General features: G+C 32.3%; 1 long non-coding RNA gene across 1 annotated transcript; it reads left to right on the forward strand.

Annotated features, from left to right (window-relative positions):
• The first annotated feature begins 15 nt into the window (after window positions 1-15).
• Window positions 16-11,067, forward strand: LOC125505174. The gene is made up of 3 exons (XR_007281973.1): window positions 16-90; window positions 6,195-6,233; window positions 10,916-11,067. It is a non-coding gene; the product is annotated as an uncharacterized LOC125505174 (long non-coding RNA).
• Window positions 11,068-14,726: the final 3,659 nt, after the last annotated feature.

A 14,726-nucleotide genomic window follows, 5' to 3' on the forward strand; every position in this document is an offset into this window, starting at 1 on the left:
ATTGTAGTAATGTAATCTACAACAGACAAAATAATGTAATAACAGTTAAAGGTGCCAAAAATTGTGATTGAATTATCTTGGCGAAAATGAGTAAGAGTTTTGTTGACTTTAATGCAAAATTGGGCAAAACAAAGTTAACACAATTATCTACGTGCTTAATGTTGAATAATTTATTAAACACACAAGGCGACATTGCAGTTATGTGTCAAATTATTAGTCGTTTGGAGAATTACGTATTAGTGGGTTCAAGTTGGACTCAACATTGTCGCGCTTCAATTGACCAATTAAGACCCAACACGACAAGGGCAGTCTTGATGATATTTATTTCGATGATATAAATAACACTTGGATTATGTTACAGAATAACAAAATTATATTAATACTTACATTTTTTAAATGTTAATAATAATTTAATATATTTAACTGAGTTTGTTGATATTTGCCCATAGTGACGATTTATGTGCTCATTTACGATCACTATTTAAAAATACTTGTTTGAATTATTAATAAATTTTTAAATGTTTGTTGTAACGGTCCAGACTACAAAAAGGGAAAAATTACTACTTGTCTTTTACCCGATCTACGCATCGATTAAAAACGTGACAATTCCTATCAAAACTATTTAATTTATTACTTAAACTGACTGAACTGAATAATCGTAAAAAAATGTGATTTACAATGTTTGAACATACTTACTACTATAGACGAAACAGTTAAATTTAGGCGTGGAAGATGTTACTCAAATCTAAAAATTCCACCGGATGTTTTACTTGAAAATGAAATCATTAGTAGTAAAAACATCAGAAAAACAAACAAATTGCGATTAAGAGGTTTGGCCAAATTTGCTAAGTATTGCATTTATTATTTTTTTGTTGCTCACTGTAACCCTTCCTATTTTATAGTGAGTAAATGGCAATTATAGATTTATATTATTTACTTAGTTTTTTTCAAAAAAATTCCTGTAATGAATTGTTTGGCGCTAATTTTTATTAAAATACGTCTACCTATAGGTAGCACCCGTGTGCATGAGCACTAAATATACCTGACCAAAATTCGTAAAAGTATTAAGTTAACACGCTGCAACACTTTCACAATTATATTGAATTAATCTGTTCTTAGAGCGCACTTATATTTCGCATCCACTCAATGTAAATGATTCTTGAAAACTGGTTGATTTTCTGGAACGTGTTTGTGTTTTAGACATGAATCTGACGACTACACATGCATATGCACCGGTTTCAATTTATCCAAAATGTGATTTGAAAAATTTAATATTGTTTAAATGCAGCTATAAATGTGAAGTGATCCATTACGAATCCAAAACAGTCCTTCGAGATGGGTCTGGTGTCTGTCGGTGAGGAATTTTCGCGGTTTGGTCGGGAGTGGAAAACGATATTTTCTACGATAAGTTTAAACTGTTATCCAGTTCTATTGAAACGTACTTGAGTATTAAATAATTTTTTCCATAAAAATATTTTTACTAACATTATGTTCTGTCTTTCCTATTATTCGTCGCTTTGCTTATGAAGTAAGATTTTTTTTGAATTTGCACTAACTATTTCTTGCTTAAACTATCAGCTATTTGCATTGAGATTTTTCAGGTTCTGAATTTTTTGAGAAAACTTTGTCATATATTTATTATTATTAATGGCTTTTATAGACATTAATTTGGCTATTATAGACAAGGACTTTAAATTTCAACCTATAGATTCTACTTAAATAACATAACCAGTGCTATTTTTCATTCGACTAAGGAATAAACTTTTAGCAATTCGACAGCAGAACAAAAAGTATTAGATCAGAATTGAAGTACGAATGAAGTGAACCTGAACCAAAAGAAATGAAACTTCCTGAATAATTTGAACGGTCTTGCGAAAACTTTTCAAAGTATAGAAGCTTAATAAAAGTGTTTGTAGTAATCGGATTTTATTTAGTTTTAATGTTTTTTAGATGAGTGGCGTGCTGAAATGCTGTTTGATATTGATTGAAGCTAATACGCTTTTTGACGCCTGAAAAATTGCTTTGCGATTTGAGACTGGCCCCAGCAGGAGAAATTTAAAACGCTCAAAGTGATCCTGACATTAAAACAGACAGTTTCAATCAAATGTTCTTTTCGAATTGAAAAGCGCATACTGATTTTTGGAAATTTAACACGTTCAATTCTTGCTGTTGTAATTGATTTTTATATGAACGGAAGTTGAATGAAACAGTAAAGATTTTTGACTAGAAACCATCCAGAAATGAATAACTTGAACGTATGTACCTACTTAGTTTTAGATCAATCAATTGATTTCCTTCAGTAACTTTTAGCAAAGGCATGGAAAACGAGCGAATTTTCAATTAATGTGAGAATATTCGTGATGATGGTAAACATCTGCCGGAATCCCGCATCAATATTTGTGCGGTTGTTTCATTATATCGGTTTGCAATATAAAATGAGAGCAAGTGTAAATATAGGGCCAATTTGCAAATTTTAACACGTACACTCGTATTGAACTGTCAACGTGCACACACGAGTTAGGTAAATCCGTATCAGCGGCATTCGGAAGGCTCCAACAATTGTAAACAATTGTATCCTGTTCAAACAGTGCCTTTTTGGTCAGTTATGTGCAGAATAATAGATTTAAGTACCTGATTTTAAATCAGTTTTTCCATATTTTTAAACCGCACTTTTTGCAATTTAGCTTGATTTAATTAGTAGCATTAGGAGATTATTAGTTACAATAATGTATTTAAAAACGTTACACTTTTTGCAAATGACGAATAAAAATATATGCGTTTTTAATGGAAAAACAATATTGTTTTAAAATTTGTTTTTTTATTCGTTCATTAAAAACACCCAGCGAACTCGTTATCGAATAATATTTTTTATTTTTTTTTCGCTCGATAAAACAAACGCGGAGTATGTATCGATGTTGTAATATTTTTTGCTTGATGCTAATAATGGTAACACGGGTATCCGGTTCGGCAAAATATACTGGTGGTGTTTAACTGAATAAATACGGTATAATATTTAAGTCTTATTTTATGTATGTTTATTTTGAGGATCAAATATTCCTGTATAACACTTTTTTCGTGATTTACGTATGTGAGAGTAGCTCGATTTATAAAAATATTTTTATAGTATAATACGATTATACACACTATAATACACGTATGCATCCCCTTTGATTGGATTATAAAAATTTCCCTTAATACGAATTTATTTGGAAACGGTTTGAATACAAGTGACTAAAGAAATTACGACGAATTTACGAATAAAATACCTTTGGATTCATTTACGCAGTATACATTTTTAATATTTTCAAACTATTGCAGACTCAAAGGCAGAAAAGTCGATATTTTAAACATCTGGATCAATCTACTTTTGGGATTAATTTTTCTATTCAAGTGCTTCTTATTTAAAACGTTTTTCAATGGATAGTACACAGTATTTTTCCTTAAGTATTTTTGATAATGAATTAGATTTGGTATTCCGTTATAGATAGTTAATCGATGGAAGTTCGTGAAAGCAAACATTACATTAGAAACTGATTTATAGTTATATGAAATTATTAAAATACCGGTAATATTAAAGATAATGAAAAAAATATAATAGTTTTGAAAACTGAAAATCAAATGAGGTAATTAAGAAGTGAAAAATATTATCATGAAATTAATAAGTCCAAATTAAATATCATAAGATGAAATTTTTTTAAAATTATTATCAACAGAATGTACACAAAGGCTTTCTGTATTATTATACTAGTAAAAATGTTTGAAATAAAAAAAAACAATTTCTGTTGAAATTGTTTTGAAACATATATACATTTATAAATGTTATGCAAAAGACACATCCAGTGGACTTTACAGTCTTCTGATAAGGAACTTGAGTCAAATTCGATTTTCCTGCACAGGAAAATCATTTAAAATTCTTATATTTTATAAATTACCTTTTAATTACCTTAAATGCTTAACTTCGGCTTATTTCAGATATTTATAGTATTCAATGTTAAAAAAATTTGCATTCTCAATATTTTAACACATGAAAGAATTTCTCATATGATAGCGAATTATTAATAGTGAAGTAATGTATAAACATAGAAATTATCTGCTGGGTAATCAGAAATAAATAGATGATGTTGCTTTCAGTTCATGGCAATTTGGAGTTAAACTTCATAAAATCAAATTAAAGCTGCTCCTCCTACTTTTAATGCTATTCCTCGGTTTAATGTTGTGCCTTTTCTTACGTGAATAGTGTCAGCAAATTTGAAACCGATTCAACTCAAGTGGAGTGTATAAAGTTAATAATATTAATAAACATAGGTGATGTTTTCGAGAAAGTGCTGCTCAATATTTAAGAAAAATGGAAAATTTGTGCGTAAACTATATTAAACAAACCGACTTTTTTCCAACAGAAAAACTCATTTAAACTGAAACACCTAAACTGCTTCCGCATAATTAGTATTGCAGGAAGCAGGAAAGTTAATAGATTTTAACTGATTAAGGAACTTTGCCATTTACCCAACTTTGTAACTAGGAATTTAACAAAAAATCTTTACTTTATGCAATTCGGTAGCACTTCACTTTACCAAAATGTGCACACACAGTCACTTAAGATCAGCACATCAACATGGACCCGGATTGGTCAGATTCAATGAATAAACTAAGTCAGAGAGATTAAAGAATACTGATTGCACCTGCATTGGACCGATTATCGATTGTTTATTCGATTGCTATTTGTTGTCTTGTGAAAAGATACCTGTACGACTGGCTCCACTTATGAAAGAGATAGTGTATATGGTGTGGTGCTTGTGTCGTTCAGCCACTATAAGAGAATCTTTGCACATCTACTATATTCTTTTCAGCCACGCTAGTCGCATGAAAGGATGTAAGTTGGCAGAATTAATTTACCCACTTGTCTGTCAATATAACAAGTTTATGTTATTTTCCTTCTACAGCTTTTGCTGGAAACGAATTCACTAACTAACTAAGTGCTCTAAGTTATTTTGTCTAATCGTAACATTTTCTAGATGGTTTCAAATATACAATTAAATGATGGCAATTTTTTTACTTTTTTTTAAATTTCGTAAACTATTCCTAATTTTATCTTCTCACAAGTCGTTAGGTATTGCTTATAATTACAAAAAAATACTTGTTTCGCACGTTGCACGCGATCGATTTAATTCCTCATGTTTCTTCATTTTTTCTGAAGATAAACTTCTACTATTACTCGGCGAAGTTCAGATGTTTCGTGCGTAGAATTCTCGATTCAAATCACAATTTTCTCAAGCGGCCAGTTGGAAGAAGTGCAACCAATCAACCATAGAATGGCGTCTTAGGTATCCCGAACTTAACCCGTTAGAACTTTTTGCGTTAAAAAATATCGCGAAGCTGTTAGGTATGTAGTGCACGTTATTGGAAGGTTCAGATTTCCTGGTTTCTTAGTGCTCGGTTTCAGTGTCAGGCTTGTTTTGCTTAAATAATTTTTCGATATAATTGAGGATAAATTAATCAGGTGAAGGCTTTTGTTAGGAACGGTGGTCCTTTCAATGCTAGCTATTCATTTGATATTTGTTCATGTAGTTTTAATTAAGTAACAAAAGCACACAGATCAACCATTCATCAATAGAAAACTCTCAGCTAGGGCAATCCAAGATATCCAGAAGTTTTAAAGTGGAAGAAGTAACTCAACTTAGTGGGATTTGATTGAATTATCGTTATCAAACGTTAAAAAATATGAAAATAACAAATTAACTTTTTCAAGTTATAATACGATTTTGATTTTGTTTGTTACGAAGTTTTGAATTTTTCTTAAAGTTTCCTTTTGAGAGTTACTTGTTGGCTATAGCTGATGCAAGATAGATGATAGCACGATGCAGACCCATAAACTTGATATTTGTATGTTTAGGCGTATTGACTATGTCTTTTTTAGGTATTTTAGTTTATTTTGCGATTTGTAGCAAACACTTGTTACCTACATTTTGCTATCATTTTTTTAAAAATGTGTATGTAGCATCAAAGTATGATGAATACAAAGTAAACCTAAATGAGTGTGATTTTTTCGGTTCACATTTGCTAATGATTAAGATTGCTTGAAATTGTAAGAAGATTAAGCACCGAAACTTCTGCAAATGGTTAGCAATTTAGACTAGAACATACATTTTATTTGAAATTTTAATTGTCTCATATTAATATATATTTTTTAATTGTAGATGTACTCTTCGATTAAAATCGCCAGCTGATAGAAATAGGTAAGTTTTGTTTGATTAAATAGCATCTGTTCATTTATTTGGACACGCTTATGAAAGGTATTGAAATTTATGTCTTAATGTTGGGTCTTAACTGGTCAGGAAATCGCGGAATTGGCGTCAGGTCTACATTTACTACTAAAACCATAATTCTGATAATCAATACAAACTTTCACGTTTACTTTACCAACAAAAAAAAATCATAAAGTTAGTGTTCGCGTGAGAAGTCGAGTAGATCACCACTAGGAAGCACGAACGATTGAAATCATAAATAAACAAACATTTCAAAGTGTATGCTGTGTATTTGGCACAGTCACTGCAGCTCTGTGCAACTCAATTTTGGAAGCAAAATATTATCTTTGTTAATTTGATCCAACCATTGACATTTTAACCTGTAGATCGGCTTTACTCAGCTAGAATTGATTCCAACGAAGTGTGACTGTGACCAGTATACGAGATTAATTGTTTTAATCATCCGTTTTTCGCATCTGCTTGTGCCGAGACGCCATTCAAAAGGAATATATTGAGGCCTATTTCAACTTATCTAACGTATATTAAGGAAGCCATCAATAATATAACGAATTTGTGACGCAAAATATTTTATTCGGAAAAGTTGAAAAAATCTATTTGATAATGATCATTGGAGAAGTCAATGTTCAGACAGTCGGTCGCAACCGCGAAATTCAACGCATTATTAAATTTTATTTGTATGCAATATGATAAATATGCTTCTGTCATCAAATTAAGCGCCCAGAAAATAAATAACCTTTACCATCTAACTTTCTAAGTTCCTTAAAACTGTTGAGACGAGCAACGGGGATAAGTATTCGGAATAGGTAAATGGTCCAGTGAAGGACTTTTTAATATCAAACAACCCATGGTAAATGCCCTTAAGGGATGGATTTTCGCTCAATATGAACACATTTTGGTTTCAAGCGCCTCTGTTTGTGTTCAATCAGACATTGGTTCTTTAGTATTATTCCCGTTTTTGAAAATAAATTTACTTGACGAGAACGCTTCCAAAAATCCTGTAGAGCGCTTTCATGTACAGGTTACTTAAATATTAATAGCCAAAACAGTTGATGCTTACTAGAAAAGCTCCCAAGGCTCCTAATCATCAAAGTTGCACTTTCAACGTTCAAACGTTTATTTCTATAAGTCTTAGCTAAGTTGTACTGTCTCTGGCACTTTCCCATAGCAAATAATGAGTTTTTTAAATATCATTACACCACTATTAAACTCAATAAATTTAATATTGATGATCAAATCAAAAACTCCCATCCAAAGAACCATCACCATTAAATTGATAATTAAATCGCAACTTGGGTGACCCAGACATTGAAATTTTCGCACGTGAGAAACTTGATAAAAACTTATCGACTAATTATTACGAGCAATCGTTATCATCCATCGAATCGGCAATAGCTCTCACTAAAAGTACCACAACGCAAACTGGTCTGAAAGATGAAACTTTACACGCGGTTGTATCGGTCTGGTGAATGGAAATGAGAAAACAACAAAGAGTTATTGCATGGACGTTAAAATGAACTTCTTCTACGGTAAAGGCGATTGCATCGATGCAATTGATTACATTTAAAGTCCCAAAAAATAATTTGTAACGATAATAGCAGTGTTTACAGTCTGGATGCTGAAATAACAGATTCATTCGTTTGTATCGTTTGGAATGTAATTTAACATTGCAAGTCGAAAACAATTAGTGAATTTCCAGAAATATGATTCACACAATACGTTCCGAAATTAGAAACTATTTTTGAATAAATGTGTTAGGTTTGCCTTCTCAGTGTCTTTTGTTCGCAGGTACGTATAATTTATGCATACTACTATTTTGCGGTTGCTACATGTATGAATTGCACTAAAGTACATTTACTCTTTTGAGGTAACTGCTTCCTCCAACATCGGGTGTGAAATTAAAAAGAACATTTTCATCAGATTTTTGTATAGCTAGAAAATAACAATGTATTTGTAGATTTCGAATCTACTGCTTTACTGTATATGGGACTGTAAAAACCCAAAAGGCGCAACATACAGAAAGGCACCATTATCTTCTTTTCAATAATAATTTTTCACTTATCAAATACGTAAATTGCTTTATAAATAATTTAGTATTGTGCTGAACTATGTCGGCGCAGTAAGCGATTTTTTGCTTTTATTAAATACGTCTGATAAGGTCTTGTAATAGATAGAAAAAATCACTCCAAATTCAATACGCTTGAAGACATGGCTTCAAAATTAAACAGGGGACGCTTTGCTTGTTCTTATTTTATTTATCCAATGCAGACATTCGAATATCGAGAAAGATATAATTGTATATGAAAAGTATGGGAATTAATTGACCTGTTTTATCCCCTGTTGTCACCTGTTCAGTTGAGTTTATTAAGTACCGTTTTAGGAAAGTTTCGCAGTGATGCTCGCTTTTCACCGTTATTGTTTGAGGATTTAACGATTATGAGTTATACTTTTTCAGTTCAAAATATTGGTCACTACAAGCCATCTACCAATTCAAAAACATACTTATATATGTGTAAACATTGACGACGCGAAAACCAAACCCAAATATGGTGACTCATCTTTCTTTGTCTGAACAACTTAATACCTTTCTTTATTAATCGAAAAAATGCAAATTAAATTACTCTTCGATCAATTTGTAGTCAATTTTCTGATAGTCTAAATGGAATGATTCATCGAGGTTCAAGGTGAAGCTTGGATTGCTTGGCAGGATTTAGATAAGCAATTTTGGCTTTGACTATTACTTCAATCAGTTCTAACAGCAACATAGATACCTACTTTGTTTCAAAGATTAAAAGCTCGGATCATTCACATTTTAATAGAGCAACTAAGTCTCCAAAAATAATGTTTTAGTTATTTCAAATTGTGTAAGTTGATATACGTATACCTAATTGAAACATAGTCTAAAACCATCTCATAATTATTGTTCATTATCATTGTGAGTTACTTACTTAGTGAATACTATCGTCTTATAGCATCCAGAGCGCTTAATGAACTGAAAGACATATTTTCGCACATTTATGCAAATAGCGATTGCTGATGCAATTAGAACGGTCTATTTAATATGACCGTCACTTTTTTTGGTAGTGGAAGCTGCATTATTAATCCGATTAAGTTAACATCAAGCCTGATGCAAATCGCTTTTTAGCGTTGGTTACCTGTCCTGATCCAGTGGAGCGTATTGAAATTAGATATCTCTGTAATACTCTATAGAAATGAACGTGTGCAAGTGTAAACATGTCAAGATGATTTGAAGAAAACCAATTTAAATTCCTAGTAACCTGCTGTAACAGGACATTTATTTTTGAGGAATTCTTGTGACGGTAATTTGATTCTGAAGTTCTTCTAGTATAATATGAAAAGTAACTCGAAACTACCGATTTATAAAAAAGTTCTAACCTATACCTTGATAAGTGAAATTGCTGGCCAATATCTGCAGATTGGAGACGACAATATACGCCATTCCTTTGCAATAATATGTCTGGAGCTTTTACACTGATGAGCCCTTTACTCAAGTGAACACATTTTCGAACGAACGCAAGCATTTAAGCTGATTAACCTTTTAATGCTAGGAAAGTATAACTAATTTAAGGGTATTGATGGTTTCAGAAGGAGAACTATGAGTCTAGTGATAAGCAAACTTGATATTTGTTCAAAGTTCTAAGTCGTTTTTTCGCGAATTTTTATTTTATGCAGTACTTCCAAAGAAGTGTAATATGAAATTTTGCTTTGATGCTACCTTACTATGCTGATGACATACATTATTAAAAATACTTTCCAAACAGTGTTTTGGGCGTGATTTTTTAGAAAATTTGATATATCATTTCAACCCTGAAGGTTGAAGGTATCTGCTGCTTGAGGTTCTAAATAGGTGAACTGCTCTTTTTTCTTTGCATTTGTGTGTTATTTCGTTTGCTGATTCGTTTCGTTGCTGATTTTTTTATTGTTGATGTTGCTGTTCCTTACAACCTTTTTTGTGCCGAACGCTTAATGTGCGGCATTTTAGAAATACATTCGTATCTAGTCCCAGTTTTTATCAACGCTGTCTGCATATTTGTAAAATAAATCTTTGTAAGGTGTATGATGTATGCAAGTATGGTGAAAATTAACAGTTTGATTGCTTGTCTATGAGCGCGCCTCATTCTCGTCTTCTCTTACCACATTTTATCAGACAACGGATTATATGCTGAATTCATAGACTGCTGTACCTATACGTATATTTTCCCCGTTTTTTATAGCCCGCGCTGAGTACAAGGCAAAAACATTATAAAACGCGTGTTTTTGATTCTTTAAAATCAAAGCGATACTAATTATCTAATAAGCTCCAGCTTTGTCTTATTCCAAACCAATGCACCGATTCTCTTTCGGTTCGTATATGGGCAAGATATTGTGAGACACACTGTATATCAGCTAGAACGTTGCAAAGTGCAAGCAAACGTGTAAGCATAGTTGTGTAGGACTTTCGAATATCAGAAAACTATAACATGGAGGCAAATGAACATGGATAAATGAACCATTATTTTGATTAATCAAAGCCATTAATAGTATTCTACGACGTTTAGAAGTAGCAGGAAACGTACTTATGAGAAATTTATTGTGGATCGCATATTTAATGGCCTTTTCCACTTAATATTTACTAATTGTGTCACACTTTCTAGGACAAACGACCAGCACACATTTGTTAAGTATTGACCTGTGGAAATAATTTCCAAAGAAGGATGGGCTACAGTTAATGCTTGACTGTTAGGATTTTTACGGATCTGGGATATTCATATTTTCTCATCACTGAACATCATTATTCATATTGAGTCGCTGTGTGCAATACATGCAATATGAAGAATTAATGTAAATTGGCAACTAACTTTGTTAGCATGCAACTAATAAAACTGCATTAAGCAAGTCTATTTGTCTTTTTTACATGTAGTTGTAGTTAATGCAAAAAATAAATTTCAACAAGAGATTTAAAGCTAACTTAAACTGCAGAATAATCAAAACTTTCAGAAGTAATTCGGAGTCTGAGTTTACCTCTTATCGAACACAATGACATATTTAGAACGACGGGAAACTGATGTAACTTAATCTGGGGGGATAAAATGATGCCAATACGGCAAAGACATTGTGATCGGTTATATCTGATGACTGATTGGCTGGAGGGGCGCACTCTTTTTTGTTTTCCTCCTGAGCTCACGATACAATGTAGAATGTATATTAAGGAGCTACGGCATGATCAAAATGGTTTTCGGCTCCCCTAGATCTTTTTAAAATAAACTTCTGTTTATAGCATCAGGAAAATATTTTATAGGCTCATTTATTAGTGGAAGCTCTGGTAAGTGATGAGTACATTTGAAACGCATTGACTTGCTAATGCTAATTAGCCCCTGATGGAATTTCTGTACACAAACAAGCCGCCATAATGCCTAAACTTTGTCGATATCGGATCTTACCTAATGGCTTTGATTGAAAACAATAGCTGGTAATCCGGAACTGGGCGCAATTCAGACCAACTTGTCTCGGCGCAAGTATAATAATATTTGCATATTTGTAAGGTTTGATCTTAAACTTTACTTAGCGAATGAAACAGATCAGTTTAATATTCGATCAAATCATAGTCTTGATTTGAGTTCTATCATTCAGGAACACTTTTGCTTGGTTGAGAGCTCCTAAATGAAGTATTCTTATACAAAACTCTACTCTACAATTGCACACTTTAAGTAAACTATAAAGTCCTCGTCCATACTATTTATTGAACAAGAGTTTAGCCAGTTCTAGATTGTCACCAGAAACCTTGTGTTTGATCAAGAACTTGCTAAGTTTCAAATCAGTTTCAACTTTGTAGCTTTAACCTCATCTTAGCTCTAATTGTTCGCATTAAGATATGCGAATACAATATGTCCTACCGCGTCTTACAATATGTCCTACCAATAACGTTAAATGTTCGATTTAAGTGATAAATTGAAATATGTATGACATCTTCAAGATTGTATTATTTATATCTATTGCTTTTCTACAGCTTTACAATAATTAAGCTCATAGATAAGTTCTATATTGTTGAGGCGGATTCATTTTTACAAACTTCTTTTATAGGTCTCTTTTTTTATTTTTTTTTTTATCTTTTTTAGCGAAATACCTAAAAATTAAGCTCATGCTAAAAGTTTCTGGATTGATGAAAAATAGTTCCTCAAATAGGCCTTGTTGAACTTTTGATTCGAAATTTTCTGTCTCAAGCTTGAGTTCTTATCCATTTTTTGAAGATTAATATTTCAGTTGAGACCTTTTTGAGAACTTGTAATTCACATTTGTTGCTTGTTTCTTGCGTATTTTTGCTGAGATAAACACTTGATTCCAGACAACTTAACCTCTATCAAAATCGAAATGACTATGAAATATGTAGAATTTACAGCGCGTTTAATTTTCATTTCATACTTTTCCATTATAAATTTTTCAACTATTACGATTGGAAATTTTATTCCCCTACAGATTGTTATTTTGACTGGATTGAAGCCAATTAATAATAAGAGCTTTTATGATACATTTAACTCTATTGCGGCGTGTGTTTTACAAAGATACAAATGCAAATATTGGTATACTAAAGTGAAGATAGTTTGGTTAATAAAGTACAATATAATTAATATTAATTGAATATTATGTAATTGTAAAGTCGATTGATCGTTTAAATTGTCTGTACCAACTGCATTATCGACAACTTCCTTTCGAATTCCATTGAGTCGAATTTCCCGACAAATTACCCAAATTGAATAGCAGTTAATTATTTGAACGGGTCGCAATCAATGTACTTTATGTTTATATATATATTTAAGTCCGTAGGCAACCAGTGAACTATGTAATATTTTCAATTACATGGGTGAGCTCATTCTCAATAAGTCTATACTGGTAAAAGAGCAATTATTGGCTGTTTTGCTTTTGTAACTATGCCGGGGGCATTCAAAAGGCTTTGCTGTTGCCGGTAACTTTTATTTGCATTAATTGCTAAGGATGATAATCATTGTTTGAATTACTCTGAGCCGGATTTGATCAAGATTACTCACATCGGGGTTCGGTGCAAAGTTTAATGTGCTAACCAATTAGCGAAATTCATGCACTAAAATTTTCGACATTTCAAATCGAAGTATGAAAGCGGTTTTTTTCAATTTTAATAAAATGCTTTAATAATAGGCCATTCGCAGGTTTGGAGCTGTTTTGGATATTTCCGAAATATGTCTACAAGAGAAAGAACTATACGTTATAAATTAATAAACTATATTGGGACGCTTCAAAGCTACAGTGATGCTTCGCTAAGAGCGATTAGAAAAACTGTCGAAAGGAAGCTGCATATTGAAATAATTTGGAAAACTTTAAGTTTGATAATCGAACGACTATTCATCTGGAACGATTTCATATTAAATTAACAGTTTATTGTTTAAAAAGTAGGCCTTTTCTGTAGATGCTTAAATCTTCCGTTTTAAAAGTTTAAAGGTGCACTGCCCCACTCAAGAAATAACATAAATTTTAATAAGTTAAAAATGAACACTGGATGCGAAGGGGTCAGATTGATTAGAATCATCTTAGGGATATTTTGCATGAATTAAGAAACTTTGCAAGTTTAGCAATCGATTTTTAGTAAAAAAAAATCCAAATGTATATAACATGGACACACTCATCACGGTCCTAGAAATTTTTCTGTATTTTTTTGATAAAATGGTTTTGTTGGAACGTCCCGTTGAAATAAACATTTAAGGATTTGCCTATAGCTTCATTTTAATTAACCAATAAATTAATGTTATTAACTGATTACGTTTTAAGCTCTGAAACTAACTGTAGATCAATCAATAGCAGGATTATATCTGCTTATTGAGTTGACCGTTAACACTAGCTCCAAATCTCGCATAAAATCCTACAAACTTTATTATGCATGTATTGTGCATTTTACCTCCAACTGTGGCAATGGCGGCTGAACACTTAGGTATAAACTAATGGTATTAGTAATTAATAATACCCCTGCTTTCTTCGTACCTGTCTGACCACACCCTTTTTCGTCGTGTGTGTCTGGGGCTTATTAAAATCGGATAGCAGTTCAATAAATTACTGAATTGAAAGCAAAGCGGCGACGTCTTTTTGCAAGTCTGCCTGCAGTACTGAAACCGAAACGTTCTTCGGCACGTAAATTAAATGCGGTCTGAGTTAGTACTTGAGCGGTAACTTTGCGCATTTCAATTAGACCCTAAATTTTCGATCAGACTGAACTCGACAGGATTTTGAAGAAGTCAGGTTTTGCCAATGCAACTTTAGGCACATTTTTCGAGCTAAATCATTCCCTTTGATAGGAGCTGGCGGTAGGAACAACTGGAGAAAACGGGACTAATCAAGATCTCGCTGTGTGATATCAAAGAACCATGCTTATAAAGAATACATTTGTTTTTCTACTAACGAATCAATTATTGAAGCCTACATAAGATTCCATTAAGAACTATA

The sequence above is a fragment of the Dendroctonus ponderosae genome, unplaced genomic scaffold (genome assembly GCF_020466585.1).
Source record: "Dendroctonus ponderosae isolate FM_Combo_2020 unplaced genomic scaffold, Dpon_F_20191213v2 Dpon_F_20191213_7, whole genome shotgun sequence".
Lineage (NCBI taxonomy): Eukaryota > Metazoa > Arthropoda > Insecta > Coleoptera > Curculionidae > Dendroctonus > Dendroctonus ponderosae.